The sequence below is a fragment of the Apteryx mantelli genome, chromosome 1 (genome assembly GCF_036417845.1).
Source record: "Apteryx mantelli isolate bAptMan1 chromosome 1, bAptMan1.hap1, whole genome shotgun sequence".
NCBI lineage: Eukaryota > Metazoa > Chordata > Aves > Apterygiformes > Apterygidae > Apteryx > Apteryx mantelli.
This window is the reverse complement of record NC_089978.1, coordinates 103,269,380-103,295,308: the sequence shown is the minus strand read 5'-3', so window position 1 is coordinate 103,295,308 and position 25,929 is coordinate 103,269,380.

The following is a 25,929-nucleotide window of genomic DNA, read 5'->3' as shown; positions in this document are numbered from 1 at the left end:
TAACCTCCTAAACAAAGACTCCACTTTTAACATTCTTTCTGACTTCATTAACTTCCTACTTAGTAGATATTCTGTAAATGTCCCACAAATAATGTTTGTCTGTCTGTCCATCTATCTACCTATCCATAGATATAGACCATTAATAAAGAATTGCTTTCCACTAGAGCTGAGACTATTTAACTTTTCTGCAGCTGCATATATAGTACTTTCTATTAAGTTGTTATGTACAAGGTATAGCTTCCTGAAAACTGTTCTTAGCAGTGATTTTTCTTGTCACACTGTGTTAGAACAGAAATATTCAATCTCAAATATACTTTCTCTAAGTAATGGTTTTGGTTTTGGTTTGTTTTGTGAGAAGGTAGTAGTCAAGACACATGTGGAAATATAAGTGGTTTCTTCTACCACAAACCTATCATTTTGCCCCTCTGTTCATCCTGGGGACCATTTTTTCTGATCTCACAAACAGTTAATCATGACAGACAGTGAAATCATGAACTGCAGTGTGATCTCACTAAGAAAGATTTTCTCAGTTATTATGCTAAGAGTAGAAAAATGCAGAGCTGATACCTGCAGAGAGCTCTATATGGATTTCGAGAGGAGTCTCTCCTAGTAACTGCCCAGCAATAGGGCCCTTCTCCCTCCACTGCGCCTGACCTCTCTCTTCTCTCTGTAGCTTCCACAATGTTTTCTAAAACTCTTAGGCAACCTTAATGGTTGGGCACTGCTACCTGCATTTCTGATGATATGACTGGGCAGCCACACTTAGTTCTGCAAATGACACCGCACACACACAGGACAGACAGCAGAAGGACCATGTTAAGGATCAGCCAAGGGAAACGGCATCGTTAGTCAGAGACTGTCATATCTTGCAAGACTGCACAATGGGAATTGATGCAGATGGGTGAGCCAGAGTACATGTTGTGTGATGTTGCTGTGCCACTGCAAATTCTTGTACATGCTCCTTTTAACCCTGGGGCTTGGCTCCTCACGGTGAGTTGCCACTTCCAACAAGATCTTCCTCCAGTAGCTGTTTCAGCTGCCACACACAAACTGCCTCTTCCGCTCCAGAGCATAGAACCAGCCAATTAATGGGAAAAAAAATTTTTGCACATCTGGCAGCCAACACAACTGTCGATTCAATTTGTTTATGCTGAGGTCCTGAGCAGCTCCCACTGTACTGTAAGATATTGCAAGGACTTATACTTTTAGGGAGAAATTTACCCTTGTCCAGAAAGGCATGATGAGGGTCACATGTGAGTTAATTCCCTTTCAAACTGCTAGATTGATCTGAATATTTGATTATTACAGGCTCATTATTTCATGCCGGATCCCCAATAGTGTGTTCCTCCAAATAAAAGCCTGAGCATTGTGGAGGAAGGATTCACTGCTTTGGGTTTAAAAGCCACAGTATTCTCCATGCTGATTAAACAGCAACAATGTTCTAGGAAAATATTACTTTTATTGTTTAAGCTCTTTCATCACTGAAATACGTATTTCCCACTATGAGGCACAGGCACATTTTTCTTTAAGGAAATTTCCAAGAATTTTTCCTTGGAAATTGTGTTTGCCTACCAGAGAATACTCAGCTATGAAAGCTGAAATGACAGACAAATTAAATAGAATCTTTTCTATTTTAAGTGCATTTGATGGTGTGAATAAATCATTCATTTTAAAAGATGCAAAAATAAGAATATTCTTTGAGAGCATTGACCATTGTTTCAATACGAATGAGTCATGGTCTAACTCTTCCAAAAGAGCGTGTGGGTGACGCAGGCCCTAGACACTACTCTAATCTGTGAAGATGTCTGTAACAACCAACATTTTCCCTAATGAGACCTCAGAATGTCTTGATGATCTTCCCTAATTGCTCTGTATAATTGGAAGATGCTGCAGCCCCACTCTCTGCACTGAGAATGAACATTTCAAAAATGCTAATCTGCAAATTATAAGAATACTGCTCTAATTGGGTTAGGTTTGGGGGGCTTTTTTGTAGTCTTGATTATTTAAGGGAGAAAACAATGTAAATCAGTGGCCAGAGATATTGATTATCAAATTGCTGACATAAAGCATCACTGAGCAACAAATCTGCCTATATCGTTGCACTAAAAATGATTGTTTGCTAACAGGATTTTACAGGAGAATTAGTCTGTATTGGAGGTTCTCTCACTAGTATGGTGATCCGTTTGATTCATTATGAGATTTGTACTGCTAGCAAGAGATCACCAACATTTCTAAATATTTTGCTTCCTTCCATCAACTGAGTAAGTCCTACCAAAATTCTCATTTTGGGGCACCACACAAACAACCAGAAAGATCCCTTGTAGAAAAAACTTATGAAAGGTAAATGTTTATGATGGAAATATGTAATAGTCATGGGCATAAGTCATTCTGAGTAGTGAAGCAGGCAGAGTTGACTCCCACCGCACAGGGGCCATCTCCAATGAAGACTCTGAGGCTGAGCGGAGTTTTTCTTCTCAGCATCCCCAGTCTACAGAGCCACTTTGGAAAATGCAGTCTTATCCCCCTGTTACTCATCCCGCTAGCTCCATAAGTCCCTAGGAAACAGTTGAAAAGAGCTCTGGAAACACAGGGTCTGTCTTCATGCCTGCTTTTTTCCGAGCTCCTTGCATTGCTGGACCCACGTACCTATGCTGTGGTAGGTGCAAGCACTGTCCGGCTTTCAGCTTTTGGCTTTACATCAAAACGGTGCCTTTGGCAGTAATGGCCTCAAGTGGGTTCCCACAGAGCTGCCAACTGCTCTAGCTGTTAATGCTGTGGAGAGGGTGACACGTGAGGCCGAGAAGTTAAAGGAAAGGTCAGCCAGCCCAGCTTTACTTTTTTTCCTCTCACTATTTCCAGCTAGGACAAGGATGGTTAATTCAAAGCCAATGTTGTAAGTGCTATATTTCCTTTTTCCTCTCTCCTGTTTTCTGAGGTGAGCTCCCCATCCCCGACAAGTTTTTCTGTCCCCTCAAAGAGACTTGAAGCTGTACTCAGCTGGCATCCAAGGATTTGCCTGAGTGTGAAGGATTACATATCAGGCCTCATGGCATCCCATTCTAGACCATCCCCTCTTCCGCTGCCTGGCTTAACAGAAATAGCCAGCAAATGCAATTTTGGGCAGTTCTCTAAAGGGTGCCAAAGAAACTCAGACTATGTTCAGTTACTCTACTCAGCTGCCAGCAGAACTTGGAGGTACAGAAAGAGTGAAAAGCCACACTTTCGCTGCCTCCTAGATTTAGGGTCCTGAGGGGATAAATTAGACCTGTTTAACTTCAGCACCTACCTGGGGTACCCAGTTAGGAACATAGTCCTCTTAGCTTCTTGATGTAGTCAGTGGGGAGAAATAGGCCCCTGCAGAAAGCAATACATCCCACATGGATAGGGACACCAGTCATGCCACAGAGGACCCTGCCTGCCTTGCACCGCAGGGGGATCCTATGCTTACTTAGGCACATAACTTAGACACTTCATAATGTAGGCACTTCACATTAGAAGGATGATTCTTGCCCGAGGAGGCTGCCAAATCCTTTAATTTGTTCTCAGACTTGGGCAATTACTAACTCCTTGCTGTAGATTAGGTCGCATTTATCTCTGTGCTGTGCTGATGGCTACAAAAGGTGCGTGCTACAATTTTTCTCTGGGGGTTGGATTTCTTTTCTCAGTAACAGCATGACATTTTGACTGCACATCTGACAGAAAAATTAAAACACGCTGCTGTTGCTAGGTTTGTAAATTGAAAACCAGGAAGTCTAGAGCACTTATTCCTAGCATGTGACTGGGTTATAAACAACAGAAGTCTTGAGTTTTATCATGGAAGTCATACTTTGAGTCCTATTATCTGGTATTGCCTGCTGTAGCTATGCTTCCACAAGCAAGCGTGCAGAGGTACAGGTTCAACACATCGCCAGTACATCATATACATTCATAGGTCATTTGCTAGAATATTGGTCAAAAAAGGATGAGGAGTATGAGCACAGACAAGGAAGCCTTATTACCCTTCCTGATTACTACCATCAGCAAAGCTTTGTGGTGTTTGCCCCATTCTTTTTTTTTATGATTTTTCTTTAGGAGCACAAAAGATATGGGAGATAGAATCTAGCACTTCATCATCTCTCTTGTAATCTCTTTTATCAAGAATGTGTTAATTTGGAAAAATAAAAAGGAGGATAAAAGGATGATTTATGAACACACATAGTCTAATAAATAAGCTTATAACATTGCAAAAGAGCCATTGTTAAATATGTTTTACATTTGAACGGCTATAAAATTTTTAAAGAAAGCTATGGTGAGTCTGGTTTTAATGAAGTCTTTTGTCTCTCCAAGGCTGCATACTCCATGTGGAGAAGGTTATTTTCCCCCCATTTCTGATACAGTTAACTCTCACAGAGATGGCAAGGGCACTAGTTTTAGCTGCTGTATATTGTTCTTTTCAAAAGTAACAAGGTATGCTGCTATTCAACACATTCTTCTAGCATGCATTTGAAGTGGTGACTGCCAAACAAAGTGTTAGGTATGCAAAGTTGGGATGTCTCCTGAGTAAAAGGTCAGTGGCAAAAATACAACTAGCAGCTTAAAGGGGTGAAAAATACAGGATCTGTCCTCTGAGTTCGTGCCTCACTAGCACATACAGGCTGATTCACCTTTCCAAAATCCTTGCTTTTCACACACGGAGATCCAAGCACTTTTAATTTGTCAGTCTCTAGCAACGTCGCCTCAAGATCCCTTGCTCCTTCTGCTGGCTTCACAGTGATTTCCTTGACACTCAGATGTATGGCTTGCCAGCATTTTTTCCTGTGTGCTATTCCCCAGGGCAAAAAGATACAATTTGTGCACCAAAGGTTTCTTGGACTGTGCTGGTCAAAATAAACACAAATACAAGCCCCTGAGGTTATGTATGCATTCCAGCCTTTGAAAAGCAGCAGTTCTCCTTGAAGTGTTAACTACTTTTTTAAATGAAAATGTTAACTAAGCTGGTTATAGATGCAGGCCATGTGGTGAAAACCAAAGTCTGTCGTGAGTGCAGAATGTCTATAACTGATGTGAAGGCTGTTTTGTCTCTAGCTTTTAATTGAAATGTTGAGTACAAAGTACCATACTAGTGCTGAGGATAAAAACAGAAACACACTGAGAGAAGTAGCAGATTGAGAGGTAGAAATTCAGGGTGCTATTTTTCTTTTACTGAAACACCAAGCCCTTCTCACTGGAGCTCAGGTATCCCTTCAGTTCCTTGACAGTTTTTCCTTGTGCCAAATGATATGCAGTGCCTACATGCATGTCTGTGCAGTGTACTGTGGGACAACTCCATCCACGGTTTCTTTTTATTCATACAGTCTGCTCATACTTTTTCCTGTTTCTCAAAATGACAGGCTTTATTTGACCTTTCCCCTTCAAAATCTCTCAGCAGTCACATATCTTCACACCATCTCTACAGCCCATGAGTGTTCTTCCATGTTATTAAGCTGGGAATTTCTTCAGCAGACTAGTGTATGAGGATCAGCTCTTCACATTGAAGCTTGGGACAGTACTGCTTTTGTAGGCTTCTAGGGAGAAATTAATCTGTCAGATATTTTTCTCTCAGTTTCCTCTTGCCACTATGAAGTTTCCTAGATCTAGCTAAAAGCTCAGAATTAGCCAAAAGACCTCTGGCTTCCTACAGTTGAAAAGAAAGCATTTTTTCCAGGTTTCAGTGACTTGGTGTTTGACTCTGTAGGCTTCCCTGCACATGGCAAACCCTTAGGGCCGTGCAGCAACTGCATGAGATGGGAGCATTAGTGTAGTAGCCAGGAAGGGCAAATTGGTGATTCTCCCCTCTCCCGCTTCCCACTTCTTGTCCCGTAAGGGAATGCAGAGGTAATGTGCTTCTGGCAAGTTTCTCACCCTGAAGAGAAAGGACAAAAGGAAGAAAGGAGCTGTAACTCCTTTCGTTACACCGTTTCATGTACGGTGAGTCATAAAACCTCTTGGGGATACTTCTGAGTGGTGCATCTCACATGTCATCCTTTGCTGGTGGCACTGGCTTCAGCAGGGAATCTAGTCCTACAGGGATGAGTAGTAGCTTGCAGCTCACTAATTGGCTTTAAAATGAAGGGTGGCCATTGACATCCTGTAGCTCTCCCTTGTCTGTGTGGGTGTTAGCTCAGTAGTAACTTTGAACTACTTGCATATGCTAGACCTGCTCCTTGCCCTTCCCTTTCTCCTGCTAAAAAAGAATGTGTTTATTACCCCTTGGCATGAGCGGGATGACTTTTCTTCAACTGAGTTTGCTGCTTCTTTGGCTGGAGAAGCACTTGCTCGTCTCCTCAAGATTTTCATTTGGAGCGTACCATGACTTGCCTGCATTTAGCAGGTTTCACACTGTCCTAGTCCTGATATCATGTGGGGGATCTACATTAGCAGCAGGTAAACATTTCCTGGACCCAGTTCAAAGGCTCTGAGCGGTGGCAGAGCAGATGCTGCCATAAGAAAGCAGCCACGGTTCACAAAGCCGGTATCCCACACACCTCACAGACTAGGGAACACATTTTCAGCAGTACTGGCCCCGGATAATTTATGAGAGTTTATAATGCTAACTACTAATGTTAAAAATGTTACATCCTGTGTAGAGGTGGGCAAAGTAATGAAGCATTAAGTCTGGCTGCAGCTGAAAACCTGGCTTTGTCTCGGCCCTGTGCCCATGAATGACAGAGTCGGGACAGAGCCAAAGCACTGAAAATTGTCTGGCATGGCTTCCTGGCGGTCACAGTGACCTTATATATATGCATATATGTGTGCAAGTGCATGCGTATGCACGTGTGTGTAACACATTATGTACTTTACATGTTTTCATACTGCATGATCTGTTCCAAAGATTTGATAATATTTTTGCCTCACAGGGCTAAGACAAATGTTTGGCTTGTCACTGCTTTCACTATACCTTCAAACCTTTTGGCTTTTCTGTGAGTAATGATTAGACATAATTTAAGACATCTTTCAGCAGGCCTATCTCTGGAACAGCAAGATATAATGAATTGCTCCTCCCTCTCAAAAGGTAAACTGCTGCTGAACTCTCAGCACTGTATTCACCTGCTTGATGAAACATGTTTTGAATTACATAAGACTAGGTGATATTTAGTTTCCCAAGCATCAGTGGTGAGAAGTTTGCACCTAAGAGATTATCCCCGAGCCACATTTGTAGTTGAACAAGGCCCAAAATGTAAGCTTTTGCATTAGGTTTGGAACAGCTCAGAGTTAGGGACTAGTATTTCCCTCTGTATTTTTATAAAAACTGTAGCAGTTTGCAAAATCCGAATCCAGATTTGCCCAGACCTGGGATGAATATTATTTTCCAGTTCAAGATCATTTCTAATTTTTAGAAATGTAGAAATATCAGTCACTGAAGTGTCTTTCTGAAAATTCATGTCCTTCAAAAGGTGGGCTTTTCTAATGTTGGGAATGGATGAGAGTGAGGTTTGCATGTGCATTGCACATACCTTGAATCCACATGCATCCAGATAAACCCAAACAAAACTTTTTCACATTGAGTGGTAGTTGCTAGGTTGTGTGTCTTCAATGCAAACTAGAAGAGAGCAGTGAAGTCATCTGAATCCCCAGCTCAAACCACTCCTGAGTTCCTCTTTCTGACCTCAAGTACTTCTTGCTCACTGCTCACAAATCCCCATCCTCATGCCAAACACCCAAGGGGCTCTCAATCATGCTGGTCTATTCATATGTTTTTGCACTCTTTATCTGTAGAGGGAAGTGCCAATAATTGCACAACATGTGTTTTAAAACATATTTTGGGGCTGGGTTTTATGCACTATAGAAACTAAAGACTAGATACATCCATGCTTGGCTGCGGCACTTAAAGCCTTCAGGCTTTCACAGAAAGCAGACGCTAGTCTGTGACTCAGGGCATCAGGAAACCTGTGTTCTCCTCTCCGCTTTCATGGGTCTGCTGGGTGACCTTGAGCTGTTAGTTTACTCTTCCAAGCTTCCACGTCTGCAATAAAGGGATGATAACATTTCTGACCTTTTCCGTACAGCCATATACTAGAGTTGGATACTATTACAAGGGACTATGTATCACAACAATGATTTTATAAAACTCTTTGCCTGCCAGACACCTACACACACACACACACACACACACACACACACGCCAATACACACAAACTCCACTGTTTATGATGTACACACATATATGCATATCTTCCCTGTATGCACACAAGCATGCACACTGCTCTGTGAGCTATTTAGAGTGCAGAGTCAAAGTCAGACAGGACTGAAATTAATTTCGTCAGAACTGGTAAATAGATTCAGGTTGAAATGAGGATTTTGCATGCTACATACTTAGGAAAACATTTAATTTTTGTTGTTGTTGAGCACAACAGCAGAGCATTCTTAAGAAAGCAGTTAAAAAAGCAAAAATTATCCCCCCTCCCCTTTTTTTAAAGTATGGGAAAGCTTTACTTAGAAAACAAAATTTCCCTTGTGCTTTAATTGCCTGGAAATCATGTGGCTTTTTTCCTGATTTCTACTTCAACCTTTGCTTTACCCTGCCTAAAGGTGCAGTAACACTGTGGTCAGGACACTTGCTTGGTCCTGTCTTTATGCTGTGTTCATAGGTGAGATCTGTGAAACAAGGATGGAGGAATAGTTAACAATTATTGTGTGCCTTAAGAGTCATGAAATTCTGTTTAAAAGTCAAAAGAGAGGAGTTTTTTAAAATGAAAATATTCATTCTGCAGTACTTTCCATAGGCTTTCTTTTTTCTTTTCGGATAGGCTGCTGGGTCTTCTTAAAATTCTCAGCCATGAGAGCTGGGGGCAAAAAGTAGCCACATGACTGTAATGCTGAGTGGCAGGAAAAATACTGTTATCAAGAGAGTCATGATGAAATATAGAATGGGAGTCTCAACAATCCTATCCTTTCTGTGTTGGAAAATAGTCAGAATAGGGGCAAGGCTGAAAAGTGCAAGAATGAAATGCAAAATTTAGAGCAGGTGTTACTCAGATGAAAAACTGTTTGAACATGCATTACAATACAGTGAAATCTAAGCTGTCTAAAGCTTGAGATAGGGGCTCAGTGATTGCTGAAATTTTGCTGAGATAACTTGGTGACGTGATCAGATGTTTCCCCAGGTTGACTTTACTTTTTAAATTAGCGGAGGCTAACTGCTTCAAACTCTGTTCTGTAGAAACAAATTAAAAGACTATCACCATATCTGGGGCCAGCTAAACATGCTGCTCAAAACTTTTAGGTCTATGTTGACTTCCAGTCCGAGCCACTGAAAATATGCAGGACTTAACAGAACCCCTTAACAAAGCCAGACTTATTAAAGTCCTGAGATTACCTAATAATTACAGCATGGGCTTCACCAGCTCCAGCAATATATAGGCTCTAGGACACATGCTGCATTGCATGACAGGCCTAAGATTTGCCTGCCATCTATTGGTCACGGGCCTGAAAAGTTTTTGCTCCTCGCTATGTCTGCAAAGTCGAAAACTCCTGACGGTGCCTGCACTTCTGCAACCCTCTGAGGCTGGGTGAGGCGGGCGAGCTTTGCACAGTGACTCTGCCCTCCCGACAAAGGCCACTGGTCTGCAAGAGACCCTTTTCAGCTACAGGAGCAGCACACGTTAATTTGGTAACAAAACACAGCGTAGGGGAAAAGGTACCTATAATGCTTCCTTGAAGAGCGGGTCAGCCAGGGCTCTCCAGGTGCTGCACAGGGCAAGCCGACAGCCCCATTCGTGCACGGGAAACAGTGGCACTTGCATGCTCGAAGCCATGAGCTTCTGGTGGGCAGAAAGGATGGTGCTGCCTGCACTTGGCCCCGCCGGGTGGCAGGGTGGCAACAGGTGACCGGGACGGTGATGGGTGACAGGGACGGTGACAGGCGCCAGGACTGGGCTGCAGCCCCTCCAGTGGGGAAGGTGTCTGGAGCGCAGCCCAGGTCTGCCCCAGAGCCAGTGCGCTGGCGTGGAAACCTCACCGGCAGCGGGTGGGTTGGGACCCTGAATATGCTTTGATGTCCACTTAACTGACTGCGGAGACATGGGCTTTTTGAGTCCCCGGCCAATGTTCTTTTCACTAAGACATGCATTAATGAAGCTTTATTTATTTGGTGTTACATTTGAATCCGTATTCCCATTCTGACTCCTTACACAATAGTTTTTAGGCCAACGACCGTGCACCAGTGTAAATATTACAACATCTTTTGGCCAGATTCAATAAGAAATGCCTTCTGTAACCATGCCTGGCTGTTCCTTGATTCTTGAGAAAAAAAAAAAGGCAGTGACCATGTGCCATGGAACAGTTGTTTTGTTTTTCTACAGTCCACTTTCATGGTAAGCCAAATATGTGTTTTCAAAGCCAGGATCTGTGATCTTAAAATTCATATGGCACGGAAGGCTGTGGGCATTATTTTCTTTACTGAACCAAACTGTGATATAACATTAACATGTTCCCTATGACATAGCACGTAAATGCATAGCACAGAGACTTGATGCCCTTACATCGGAAGTACTGTTCGAGCTCCTGGGACTGTGTTTCAGCACTGCAAGGCTCCAGCCCTGTGGCTCTCTCTCTCGAACCCTGTCCTGCTCCTCCCAACCCTTCCCCAGAATGCAGCCCCACCAGACTGCCCGCTCCCAACCTGCTCTTGAAGCCCTGTGATTCACAAAAGCGTGGTATGCAAATTTACTTCTTAAATATTAACCAAAAAAATGACTGCCTTGTAGTTGTGGGTTGATCTTTTCCCCCTACTTTCATCTTCTGAGTTTTGCTCTTTCTTCTCAAGTGATGCACATCTTGCCCAGAGCACTCACTGTTCTTTGACAACATGATTACTTTTTTTTTTAATATTATTCCCCATTTTGTAGAACCTGAGACATAAAGAGTGTGATTTGTGCAACCTGGTGTAAACTTTAGGATGAATGGAACCACACTCTAGAAGTGCTGCTTCTTCTAAATTTCTCTGGCTTTTATTGTACAGCATTTTCCATAACTGTCTGAGACCTCAATAAAAGAGACTAACTTTATCCGTCAGATATTTTCTTCATTCAGAACAGATCTGTCACTGAAATCTATAAAAGCCCTGGAACTAGACCCTGTGCTGAATGTAGCATCTCCAGAAACTGTATTTAAATGTTCTTTTAGCTTGTTTTTCTAATGTGGGGAGAGAGAGAAAAGCATAGGTTATTACACCATTTTCATTAATCACTTATACTCATTATTATTAATATTTAAATATATTGTTTTTCCACAGTTTTTTAAGACACAGGGAGGGTCACGATGTTTTCTATACCGATTCTTTGTTGTTGTTTCTTTCCTCATAAGACAGTTAAAAAGCATATATTAAGAAAAAAGTATGGGGGAATAAAGTATGCCCTCAAGTTTTCTTTAGTGTCCTTCTTCCTCATAGACCAGAAAGGAAGATCCAGGAATGCAAAAGGAACTTTTCTGTGATACAATAAGAATGATGTAATTAATGCAGCATCATGGAGGTGATAGGTCAAGAAACAATTAATCCCATTAAAATCTTAATTTAAGTCTTTCTGAGGTTCCAAAGGATTAGTATATGCAAAATGAGCTGTTTTCCTGCTGTTTCTAAGCAGGGCAAGGAAAAAATCTAATCTGCCATTCCTGACAGTTTTTGAAACCTAAATGAAAAAGAATCTTACATGTTATTCTTTTAAGCAACTCTTCAACATTAAGAAAATGAGATTCACTTTTTTTTAATGTCTATTTCACTGTGTTTGGCATTGTGGTCTTTGAAATGAAGACTATGCTGTAACTGTACTGTAGCCCCCTTATCTTCTTGATTTTTGGAAGTTTCTGTAGGACCATAAAGACATTTCAAAATGGAACAAGACTAAAACTGGCTGAAATGCAGGATTTAGGGTTAATGATACTTTTCCTTCTTTTTCTTCTTGTTTATTTTGAAGTGGTTTTGTTTGGTCAGGACCTACATCAATTTTTTGAAGACCTTCTCATGACCCAGAAATCCCCAAACAGTGTTTCTAAAGGAAACATGCATGGTGTTTCTGCAATATATCATTTCCTGAGACTTTCTTAGTAATTTCACCTCTGTTGGCATTCACTTCCAGAAACTCAAAATTCCTAGCAGTGTCAAGCAACGTGCTTGAAACCTTGGAACGGTGAGTCAGCCCAGGTGTCACGTGACTCAGAAACCCAAGTTCCCGGGCAGCCTGGCTAGGAAATCCAGCAAGGTTGAGGGAACTCCGTCCAACTGGTATTTTCATACATAACCTTCCAACCAGCGCTGAATAAAGCAAACAATAATTATCTAACAAAGAGCTTAAGCCCCAGTCCAGCTGGAAAAGGTAAAGACTTGGATTCTTTTTACTCTTCTATGAAGAAATAAATGATATGTTTGATCTGTTACAGACCACTAGAACGCAGACTGGACCTTTAGAGCATAAAATCTTTGAAGATATACCAAATTTCAGACACAGCAAGAAAAAAAATACATAGTTTTTGGAGTTCTATTGTAGTGTTTTCAATTCATGGAAATCTCTGCTTAGTATCTTACTGATGTAAGAAAATATTTTATGTGTTACGGTAGCACAAAACTGATTTTACCTTGAGAGTCAGACAACAAGTAAAAGTGTTTTAGTATCCCTTGAAGTACAAAGTCATTAAATGCACTTTAGCAATCACAGCACAGTACTATGGACTGAATACCTGACCAGTGTCACCCAAGACTACCTCTCTAAGCACTCTGTACTGCACTAATTGATCTCTTAATTGGCTCAGTCAACACAGCAGTCTCCATCACACAACAAGCACTAATTGCTACAAGCTCGCTTTTGAAATGTTAAGTACTTTGAAGGCAAGGCATATGTATGGGCTTGAATCATCTGTACGCACTGGAGGGCTGAGTGAGAGTTTTTGTGTTGGGAGCTCCAGGACTAAGGCTTGCAGAGGGTCCCATGGGCACGCAGAGTGACAAGGATCCTGCTGCTCCCCACGGACAGCAGTACTGTTTATAGCCTAAAGTATACGTAAAAAGTAGAAATGGAGGATCTTGTCCAAAGACCAAAAATCATTTGTAAGTAATATATACCATCATTTGGATCCACTTTCAGATAGAAAATTACAAACACAGAGGAAAACTTTTTCTCAGAGATCTATATCTACAAAGATGCTCTAAACTCAACCAAATGGATGTTTGCTTTCTGCAGGGCCCAGTTTAGAATATAATGAGCCAAAAAGCTACTTTACAATCACTTAGTCTTCATAATGTACCTGGAGACTAGATAATGATTTAAGTGAGGGCAGTGTTATGGTATCTCCACTCTGACAGATCTGAATATTAACAGGGTGGAATCTGTTACTCCCCTCGGGGCAAGATACATTACCTCAGTAGGTGGATTAGTGGCAATGTGCCTGACAAAATGCCTCTAAGGGCTTGTCTACACAAGATAGTTGCACCCATTTAACTCAAGGTGTGATTTTAACCCAATTGAGTTAAACCTATGCAGAGGCCTACAAACACAGTCAGTCTTACAGTTTGTGTAAGTTGACTGAATATGGAAAAAAAACTCTAGGAAAATGGGAGGAAAAAGTAACTCTGAAGCCAAAGGAAGAGAGTCTGTGCTTTTGGCACATAATTTAAAATTTTTAATTAAGAGATTAGCCAGAATATGGTACAATCTCTTTACCAAGGCTGAAGGGATGCCACACTGCTTTCAGTTTGGTAGTAAGGATCATAAAGATTTACTGCTGTTATCCTCTCCTCATTCACCAGCTGTGACAAATTCCTCTCCTTATCCTTTCTCATCCTTTCTCTTTAAGAAAACAGTGATAAGCAAAAGAAATTCAAATTTCCCCAAAGGTTAGCCAGAGGTGAATAGGAAACTTCATGGGATGCAGAAACTTTTATGGAAATGTGCTGCTAGTTCTGATGACGTCTTCATAGGAAATAAGAAAAAGAGAGAAAGAGAAAGAGTACCTCTCTGTTTCGGTCTACAGACTAGCCCCTGGATTGGGGTAAGGACATTTTACTCCTGACCCTACCTGTTTCAAAGTGATCTGTGATGAAAAATCACTCTGAATCAAACACTGGGACTTCCGTTTTACAGAATTACACACACTAATAAGTAGATGTATACAGCAGAAAATCTAAAGCCTTGGCACAAAGCGGATGTTTTGGCATGTTCTATTTTTAAAAATGTGTTCCAAAAATTTTATTTTCATTCCAGTACAGAATCAAAATACATTTTGAAATCTTGAAAACTGCCACAAAATTGAGTTATATTCTGAGGTCAGGCTAAGTTTGGTCTGCAATGTGTATTACAGCTGGACAAAGATTTTATTCAGAGAAAACATTCAGGTCCTGTATAAATTTGGTGGATAATGTTTTCCTAAATTTAACAGGCCACAATCAGTATTAGATTGGTAAATCAGATTCTGGAAATCAAGCTTCCATCACTAACTTAGTGTATTAGAAGGAGTGCTCAGCACTAATCCTCACCTGATGAGATATCAAGGAATTACAGAAAATGTTGGAAGCTCTATACTACCTGTTCCTAGTGGAAAGATCAAAGTGAATCAAACGCGCAACAGTAAGACAGTTTTAATGTTATTTTTATAGCAACCATTAAAATTACTGGCAGAAGTATCAATGCAATTTAGTGAAGAAGAATCCTGTTCTGTGTCTGTCTTGGCATAATACTCCTGTGAGTGCTTTCCAGTTGCTGTGGCCAGTCCTATGCAGGTGGGACAAACTGCCCAAGCACCATGAGGTTTGAGCTTGCTCTCCAGTAGCTACCTGTATGCCCGAAAGCCTTTATTATTAGCAGGGTCACTGAAAGAGGAGTACCTTTTTTTTTCTTGACCCCAATACCATTTTTCAACCTGGTCCAATCAACTTCTATGGGGCTGGGCACATCAGCCAGGGTGTTTACAAAAGCATCCTTCATACTGTATGTTTGTTGCACCTGTGAATGCCCTGTGATCTAATTACACTGGAACCAATCTTGCAACAAAAGGCAAATAAGATCATCCCAAACATAAAATTCAATTGCAGATGCTTATGAAAGATACAGGCGATGAAATGAAAGAAAAATCACTCTTGATCTATTTATGCTAAGGTTAAATCAGGAAGTTCTCTCTCCTTTTTCTAGCCAGTTTTCTGTGACTTCTCCTTATGCCAATCTGTCAAGGATTTGATCTTTCTGTAGCTCATGCTGCATCCTGTAGTGTGGGAAAAGAAAAGAAAAAAAACTTCCAAAGATCATGAAGAATAGTGCTGAAAAGGCAGGTATGGGATTGGAAACTGAATTCTCTAACCAAGGAGAAGAAAGCAAGAGGTTTTTGTGGTGTACTCCTTCTCCTGATAAGCAGAGCATTGGCTCTGGGTCAGAATGATCCATGTTTATATCTTACCTATATCACCAGGTTGGGAACTTTATTTTTATCTCAGGTCTGCATGGTTTCTTGAGTGAATAGAATGGGGTGGACAACCTGATAAAAGGAAAGCTGATCTTCTTCAGCCACATGGAAAGTGCAGAAGTCTGTTTCATGGCATTGTGCTGTGACTGACTGCAGTTCATTAGTTGGAAACAAGATTCAAAGTTATCTGCATTTCAGACTCCTTTCTGTGCTATTACATTCACATTTCCAGTGTAGATGACACAAGTGTTTGAGCAGACTAAGCTCAAGGATGTGCCTGCAACAGAGAAGCTTCATAAAGGAAGAATACCAGAATTTTGTACTACTATTTCCTCCATGCTGTCTTCCAGAAGAATTGCATTATTCCAAACAGCTAAACATCTTTTTTTGGTTTTTAATCCAATTGATTTCTCAAGAGAATAGAATTTGTTCCAAAATCTCAAGCATATTAATACAGTCTCCAAAGACGTTCTCTAGATAAAAAAGGGTCTCTCCTTATTCCGTTAATTGCTGTTTTAGCTTCATCCAGTGCTATAAAACCCTCATCCATCTGCCAGCTGTGAAAAGCTCTGCTAGTTCAAGTGGCATTTGTTATCCTCTTAAATTTCCCCCTATTTCCATTTCCCAATTTTGCATTAACACTATTGATTTTAGGCCTGATCCTTTTGATACTCCAGACTTAGGGTCAGGTTTTACATGGCTTTCCCACAAAGGGAGCAAGGCATCTGGGCTCCACTGGGCAGTGGGGGATGTGCTGGGATGGACAGAGACTTTGGATAGATATTCCCCCTACCTTAGGCAGAGATGCTGGACTACAGCATAGCTGCACAGGGTATACAGTATGTGTTTATAAAAATTCTTTCCTATCAGAAAGAAGTAAAAGAGAAGCAGTGGCTCTAAATCCCCACTAAAATATTTTCTGTGGTTGTGCATCACAGAAAAATGTCCAATGTCTAACGAGAGGAAGTGCATATCTGGGGCATTCCCTCGCTGGTGCAGGACAGGAGAGTGGGGTGGGACCAGAGCTAGTGCCGAGTGAGCTGCTTCTAGAGACAGACAAAAATTGGTCTAGATTCACCCCACCTCGGTTCAGACATTTACAGTGCAAACACCTACGCTGAGCTTGTTGCCCTGTGAGTAAAGAAACACAGACTAGTACCTTACCCTCGGAGAGTTGTCCAAAAGAGCCCAAAGGAATCACACCCTATTGCTCTTCATTGTCTATAAAGCTAAAATAGCAGCTAGTTCAGAAATAAATGTTTACGTGGTGGACCTCTAAATTCAAGTAAGATAAATTTCACCCATCAGCTATTTCTTGCATCAGTGTCAGTTGTCTCTGTGTGTGTACTTCCTGCTCCATGGCAGGTGCAAAGCAGTCCAGCTTAGCTCTATTTTGTCGTGAGCCAAGTTAAGTTGTCAAGAGCTAATACTTTGAAATAACAGGGTATACATGGTAACTTTTTGAGGCATGTCACCTTATACATCTGAGCTGTGCAAATTATTGACGACAATCACTTCTGAACAGCACCAAAAATAGAAGGACACAAGGACATAGCAAGAGAAAGATATTCAACGGGAAAACAGAGAGTGAAAATAAATAAAATTTTACTGTCTTACACAAAATAGAGTACCTGTCTTTGGCCAAATTGTGGCTGATAAGGACTTTACCCTGCTAACTATCCCTGTTTTCCAGAACAGAGGTGCTCTTGGGCTGTTTGAGCTGGAGATAGTACAGCTACATCCAAATTGCAGCCATACAGCTTAGTCAATTATTGCAGTTGCCACAGCAAAAGCTACAGGTGCAGTGATGAGGGTAGCCAAAAGAACAGGGGGTATAACACAGGTGACTTAACACAGAAGATATGGAATATGTATTTTCCCTGAAGAAGTACCTGGACTCTATGAAATGATTCATGACAAATAAGCTCTGAGGACAAAAATGTGTCTGAAGGGAATGGATTGTACCAGCAACCTGAGACTGGAAGACTGGGATGTAAAATCCTTGGACAAAGGAGATGGGACATGGAAACAGCCATTGTGCTAACAAGCTGAGGAACAGTGAAAGAGACAAATAGAAAACAGGGTCTTCAAGGGAGAAGAAAAGAACTGTCAACCTTAAAATAAGAGAAAAAGTAGAGCGCTGGGTAATGGAGATCCAAAAAGGGATGAGGAAACAATTGAAAAGCAAGGATGAGAGATGTGATTACCAAGCCAAAAAGGGTGAGGAGGGAAGGGGGGAAAAATTTTTTGCCAGGTGCTTGTTGGGGTGATCATGATAGACTGTACAAGGTTTGGAGTATATTTAAAGATACAGAAGTGCAGGAAATTATCTGTAAAATAAGGACAACAAAGGCATAACGGGATGATGAAGATCAACATGCAGTCCAAAGACTCGGCTGTGAGGAACCATTTAACTCTTCTGAAGTGTTTTTAGGAAGAGGACTTTTCTTGGTGAAGGAGTGCTGAGTATCCACAGTCTTAAGTTCCCTTACTAACCTAAATACCAACCACCCCAAGATCAAGAGCATGAAAGGCTTTTGAGAACTTCTTATGGAAAACAAGAGAGACATAGACATACTGGAGCAAGTCCAGTGAACAGCCACAAAGATGATTAAGGACATAGAGCATTTCTCATATGAGGAGAGGCCAAGAGAGGTGGGACTGTTTAGCCTGGAGAAGAGAAGGCTCAGGGGGATCTTAACAGTGTTTATAAATATCTAATGGGAGGGTGTAAAGAAGACAGAGTCAGACCCTTCTCAGTGGTGCCCAGTGAAGGACAAGAGGCAATGGGCACAAACTGAAACATAGGAATTTCCGCCTGAACACAAGAAAAAGATTTTTCACCATGAGGGTGGCCAAGTGCTGGAACAGGTTGCCCAGAGAGACTGTGGAGTCTCCATCATTGTGGATATTCAAAACACAACTAGACACAGTCTTAGGCAGCCTGCTCTAGCTGACCCTGCTTTGAACAGAGGGACTGGACAAGATGATCTCCAGAGGTGTCTTCCAACTTCAGCTAATCTTTGATTCTTCAAAAAATAATTTGGAATATGGAGGAAAACAGGCTAAAATGCACCCTGGGTATACCAAGAGGTATGTGGCAGACTACCCTGAAATCTTTCATTGAGATAATTTTTGTATGAGATGTACATGTGGTAGGTATAGTTTTTCTGCTATTTCATGTCTGAGATGGTGCCACATGCCATTAGTTACAGTAGAAAAAACAGGAATAGTAGGGGACAAGCGATGGATTATGCTCAAAGAAGAACAGGAAGAGCAAGGAGGGGGAGGAAGTATCAAAAAGCCTGCAATTTAAAGTCAGTTTGGTTGTCATTATGTTCTTCACATGAGCATAGGCAGCACAGCTCATCTGTGTAATGACATACTACCCCTCTCCCAGTACCAGGCAATGAAATTAAAAATGCCATTCAAATGAACATCCCAGAGGAGGTTCTGTGGAAGTACTTCATCTATAGTGTAGGTGAGGGAGGGGGATGATACTACAGATATCCAATATCCATTAGGCATAATGTTAATTGTACTCTGGGTATTGGAAAGCATTAAAAGATTACAGAAAAATCTCAGCAAATGCTATTCTCAGGAATTTTAGCTATTATGCTCTAAAGAGCAGAATGCTCTAAATGATAAAATAAAGGCCCTGGTTTTTGAAAAAGCCAGACATGACTTCAAACTGAAAGCCTGATGTTATGATTAGTATCTCTTTCTTTCCAAGATTTAGGCTGGAAACTTGTGAATTGCTGAGAACTGTGAATAAATTTCTGGGGTTACCTGAAGAAGCACCACTGTGCTTCCAGTCTCTCAGGTGTCAGCCTGAATAGTTAGGATATCAGGCAAGGAATGGTGTTTGCATTCTCTTCTCGCTTCAAGGTGTTACTGAAGAGTAGTCCAATTTCTATCTATTTCCATACAGTGTGGTAAGGAGTTGAGGTGCTCTGCTGTGCCTGGCACCAAACTGTTACTCAGGCCTGCTGAGCAGGACCCAGTTCTTTGTCCTGAAGAGATATTTACCTAGCTTTTCTCTTTCTTCTGGAGTTCTGTGTGGTAGTATTAGTCAAGGTTTGTACCAGCTCCTCTATGGTAACGCCTTCCAGAGTGGCATACACAAAGGTGCCTTTGCTGATGTCAGTGAAACCAAAGGTAATAGAGTTAAACCCATTAAAATCTATACTTTTGGGAAATAGAAAGTCCTTCAAGTCAGATGTATTTTTGCATAAACCCAAAATCAGTGGAGATGCTGTTTAACTGAAGTCACGCTACTGCTGCATTTGTTCTGTGTTAATATATATTTTTTCACAATTTATCTGACATGGTCATTTATTAAGGTGTTGCATCTAATGCTATTTTAGTTTGGGGTTTTTTGGTGATCTTTTCCTTTGGGAATAGAAGAGTGTGGGGGAGGATACCATTCCATAAAGGTTAGTTAGTTATGTTTTAAAACTTCAAAGGGTCAAATCCTAATAATAAATAGTCCTTCCTCATCTGAGGACACCTACTGAGTCCTGAAAAAGACTCCTCCAAAGGATAGATCATGTAAATAAGAATGAAGTCCTACCACTGTCTGCTTTGAACCGTATCTCCAAAATACCAAGTATTTGAAAGAGACTGTTGTCTCTACACTCTGCTTCAATTATTCATGCTAAATCAATCCCTGAAATATCTGTAATGTTTCTACGTTAGAAATTCTGGTCAATTTACAGATTATTTTTAGGCAAAATGTACAGCAAAACTCTTTCAAGCTAATTGCAAAATGTAGATGTGATTGGCCTGAATTGAACCTAAATCTGAACTCTTTCCTGGACTGCTTATCTACATGAGCTAAGCTGAAGCAAAGTGGGAAAGGTGGGGGCAGGATTTGTCCTGTAATCTGCTTGCTTCTGGGCCCCTTCTCAGATGTATTCCAATGGTAGCACTCAAGAGTGGGACTGCCTAAACAGAGTCGGTGCATGTCTTCTCAGCAGTGTGGGTTAAAGTTAAATTTTGCCTTCTCGGGGATTAAGAGACTGGTTTGGTCCATTCTGATAAAGGAAGAGGTCAGGGTAAGAACTGGCATGGAAAATGAAGAATGTGGGGTTGAAAATGTTGGAAAGCCTGTCTTTTGCTCCTGCTGCCATTTAGGGAGTGGAAAGACCAAAGCTACAACTAATGCTGATAGAAGATGCTCTGGGCCTCCTTTTCTAGGTGTCTGGCTTAGACATGGTAAGGCAGCAGGGCAGTGGCATTTTCACAGACCCCAGCAGACTGCTGTTCTGGGAGGCTGCCTGGTTTGCCTACATATCACATGGGTGTAAATCAAATTGAAGGTCAGAAAAGGTTCCCTCCAACATTAGGCGAAAGACAGATTGACTAAATCTTCACAGCTCATGTCCATAAATGCATAATTGACTAGCAGCTATTAACCCTGGAAATCTGACTATGAAGTCAGGACTTACCAGAAAGGCCCAGAGCATCTGGAATGAGTTGTGTGACTTGACCACAGTGATGGTAAGCATCCAATAGCTCTTGTGAAGGAAGCTGTTTGAAGATCTCTCTTGCATTGCCCTAAAGAATAGTTTTAGCTTCAGGGAAGAGCCTTCAGCCATCATGATAGTAATTGGCAAAATGGAATTGCTTAGTGGACATGACAACCTGACTAAAACAAGGAGACAGGATGGTGGCCATAAAACAAATGTTAAAGTTGGCTTTCAAATTATATAAAGGAAAAAAAGCTGAATTAGCTGGATCAGTTTTATTGACTGACGCTTATCCAACTCGTTCTTAAAGATTTTCAGTGATGGGGACTCTACATATCACTTGAGTAATTTAGTCAAGTTCTTTGACATCCTGACTGCTAGATTTCCCTAATGCATCTCCTGGATTTTCCTTGCTGCAGGAACCCTTCAGTCTGGACTAATCTCCTTCTCAGTTAGTGATGGCTTAAACACAAAAGCATAGGGATTGATGTATGAGATCTAATCATACATCTCAGCCAGTGCTTAGTCTCCAAATGAGCCAGCTACTTCAAAAGATGTATCTGGCAATAGGCAATTACTAGATAACCTACACCAGGTAAAGTCTCTTCTTAGCTTCCATTGATTAAAAGATGCTTGTAGTCCTAGCTAAGGTGTAAGTCTTATGGTATAAAATGAAAAAAAAAAAAAGGTTTGAAACAAAACCCCTAGTTCAAGCCACACGTAGATTTGTTTTGTTTCACAGGGTCAAAAAGCAAGCTCCTGAGGTTTTACAAAACCCAGCTATCCCAAGTTACACATTACAGAAATGGAGTGGGGAAGGGAAGTGCAATCTTTTGTTTAACCCACAACCCTGAAAACTTTGGCAGTTCAGATAAAGTAGAACCTGAATTTGAACCCACACTGGTTTGTAAACTTCAGACCACCCCTACATAGTGCTAACACCCCATAAGACACTGCCTTGTGGGCTGCAACCTATCTGCGGTGTCTACACTCCATCAGGTTTCCCTATAGCAAAGCCCTGGAGGTTTTGGCAATTTGGATGGCTAAATATGACCCAAACATTAGCTAATTTCAAAAGAGTACAGCATGAAATATCGTCTACGAATTCCAATAAGCAGTGTCTCTGAAGATGACTTCTCAGAACTGCGGAACTCTTTATGGGTATTTTAGCATAGATGGTGCTTGTAAGTAATCTCATTCTAAAGCAGCTCGTTTTCAAGAGTACACTTACAGCACTAATTGTTTCCACAGAAAGTGGTGTTTAATGCAGCAAGATCCTCTCATTTTCCCCCTCCCTTCTTCCCCCATCTCACTTGAGAGCGTCTCTCTCTTCCCTTTATGAGAGCCACTTCATTCAGTCCGGAGGCTGAGAAATTCATTTCAGTCACCAGCACCATTGTTTCTCACTTATGATGTTATTCCAGGGATAAAACAACAACAAAAACAAAACAGAGAAACAGGTAGATAATTTTAAAGAATAATTGACTAATTTCTGCCTGATTTTTGACTGCAAGTGGCTTGTGAAAGTGTCACAAAGATCACTCTCTATCACATTCATTGTTTACAATGATTTGGCAAGTGAACTTATTTGGAGATGTCTGATCTCATACCAGTTTTAAATAGTGATTTCAGGAGAGTTATTCTAGATCTACACAGAAAGGTGTCTAGAGCTATGCCTTTGAGCTATACATCTTTTTTTCCAATTAACTATTTAGTGAAGAAGGTTTGCTTGTAGCACAGGATTAGGTCACCAGGTTATTATTCCTGACAGCACAGGCTCTGTAGTCCTACAACTTTGGGGAATTTACATAGGTTAAGGTTTCAAAGCTGACTAGAGCCATTGAAACTAAATTCCATGCATGTCTTTTAAAGCCTCAGTCATCATATTTTTTTTGGTTTTGTTCTTGTCATTGCTGTCCTTATTATTTAAAATTGGCCCTATGGACTCCATTCAGGCCTCAAGGTCCCTTGTGCTAAACTCTACAAAGTCGAAGGGAAGTGCAAGTCCCTAAGTATAAGAAACAACAGGACAAGAGACAACAGCTGAGTATGATGTAGAAGGAAGCCCAGGCTGGCCACCAGGCTAAGCAGTAGTCCCACACATCAGCGATCCATTGAATCAAAAGAGCTTGTTTTAGGAAACACACAGAGAAAGGCAAGAATGTGGTTCTGTGGATGTTTAATGGCAGTTTGCCTCCATATCTCAGATTTCCCACCTGAAAAAGGACAATAATTATAGGCTCTTACTTTATAGAAGACCGTATTAAGATTCTGTTGCTAATATGTATGACACTTTGAGAAGTGGGTCTATAGGAATATCTTTATATAAATACACATCAGCAATGCAGTCAGCCCTCAGAATTCAAATCCGGTTATTCATTCTGATGAGAAACCTGAGTTATCTATATTTCAGATGGCCAGCCTGGTTCAGCATAAATGTTAATGGCCAAAAATTCAGCAACTATTTGCTACAGATACTCTCGAGTATTAATTTAAAAGTGACTCTTTCCAGAGAGATTCAAATTCAAATGGAAACATGGACATATGTCCAACTCTCAAGAGGAAATGCTCCCTGAAAATTGCACATGGACAAACAGCATGTGTTCAAACACAGGCAACCACATTTTATTTCAGGTTCTCCACTCTTTTGTGCAAATGGTCCTTAGGGATGACACACTGGTACTCAGGAAATCCAGCTTCTTTCCTTCTTTGTCACACTGCAACCAAAGAGCAGTCAATCTGCTTGGAGGAAAATTTAAATTAAATGCATTTGCTACTTAGTAACCAAGGGGGATGGTCACAAAGGTAAACCTGCTAGCTTAGTGAGGCTAATGAGGCTAATTCAGGAGAGGAGATACTTGTGTGTGCCCTGACCACGCTCTGGAAGGTTTCTCTCTTGTTCTCTCCCCTTTGATTAGGAAGCACAAGGTGGAAAACCTCAAATAACCTCTGTGTGAATATTCACTTTCTTTGTTCCTGGCTACCTAAACAAACAAAATCATTTGAACTAATTTTGGTTCTCATTTTGGGCCTCTTCTCTTTTATAACCTGTTGAATAAATTGCCATGGAATAAATGGCTCTGCCCCCAAGAGCACAGAAAGGGGTGCTGTGCTGTAAACATGGGAGACAACAGCCCTTTTGTACTCTCCTGTCAATGAAAGTATTTGGAAGGGCAGCTCAAGGTTGGGGCAGTGGTGAGCACCCTCGTCCAAACACCAAAGCATTTTTATCTTCCCCAGAGCTCGCTGGAACCCAGAGCATTCAGTGCCTTGAAATAGCCCAGTCCTCCCCAGAATCAGAACAGTAAATAGCTAACCACACTCATGTTGGAGGCAGTGGGTGTTTTGCTATTGACTTCCCCCTGGGCAGGACTGAGCCCCGAATCTACAGAATCAGAAGTAAAACTCAGACATCAAGCAAACACTTCAGACATTAAGCTCTCTAAAAACATGATGCCAGTGTAACTGGAGTTCTGCTAAGTACAACTTGTTTTCCAAAAGCAGCTTCATTTTTATGTGTACACACTTTCCAGGCAATATCACTCTGAAGTGTGCACACTAACCAGCTTTGACACCTGCACAAAAACAGTTGCCAGCAACTATGCGCACAGAGCCCACTTAACATTTGAAAACTACCCAAAAAGCCATTTGTGCTCCCAGGTTATGTGAGCATGAAAGGGAGTAGGGGGGCAAAATGCCAGTGGGTCTCAGGTCTCAGAGATCAGCATCTGCTGACTTCCACAGAGCCCCGCTGAGCTATCAGCACTCTGGTATCAGGGAATAATACCGGACTCGTTGGAAAGTGAGCCCTATTAGCTTTTTCTGGGCTGAACGAGAAGGGCTTAAAACAACTGCAAAGAAAGTGAAGTGTCACCACCTCCCGTGATCTAATCAGGAATTTCACAATGATTGATGTTTGCTGATAAGTCCCAGCACCAGAGCTCAAGTAACAGCATGAAAGCATGAGGCCTCAAAGGGTCCTAAAAGCATGAGTCAAGTACCTCAGTACTCGGATAGGAAAAGGTAATAATAAAAAATCCAGCATTTGGTAATTTTTAAAGAAACAAAATCCCAGGGATTTTTTTCAGCCTGACTCATAACTTTTGAATGCTTTGGGCTGAACGGAACAGAAATGGCTCTTTCAGAGGAATTTGGTCATCTCTGGGGAAAATGCATTATTGCAATGCTTAATTTCCTGAAACACTGTCTTCAGTCTAGAAATTCAACCGTTAATGCTTGGTCAGCAAATTCCTCTTGGTGTTCTTTCCTGCTTCTTTCTCTTCATGACAATTGCTTTCTTTTTCTCTGCCTGCTTTGCCTCTGACACAAAAGCCACATTAGATACTGAGAAAGATAAGCGAGCATTCAGCTGCTCTGTCAGCGCACTCACAGCTATGCTGCATGTGAGCAACAGACACTATGGACAGTTACAGCAGAGTGGATAAAGTTTAAACCATATTGACTCGGGTGAATGAACAAAAGATCCCTGTAGCTTTTCAACCCTGGGTAGGAATCAGTAAGGGGAGGCGGCAAAATAAAGGCTCTGATTGTAGAGGCCAACTCTTTTCTTTAGCTTTGTGTGAAACCTTAAAGCCTTGATCATTTGGCATTGAGTGGCTTTAGTCAAAGGTCTTTGATTTCTGTCTGAGATTGCTTCTCTGAAGCTTCCTGTTTGATACTTCAATATTCTCCTCTTGCATCTTCAGTGGAGATACACAAGATACTGCTGGCATACAAAATACAGCATGTCTTCAATTCCGCAAGGTAGGAAAGTGGAAAGATTTCACTTCTGGCACACTAAATGCCTCTATGTGAGGACCTCTGAGCTTTCTAAGTACATGAGGTCCTCACAGTAACCATAGAGTCACTACAGGGCAGATGGCAGATGGAGCATTTGAACTTTATATGAGGAGTAGAGGGAAGGCAACGATAGTGGATCATATTATAGCATCATGCTAGAAAGCTGTTGTTTCACTGGGACAGTTTATTCAGAGACAATGGACATTCAGGTCTTGGGACCTTCAGGACATAAAGAAATGCAAAAAATCCAGCAACG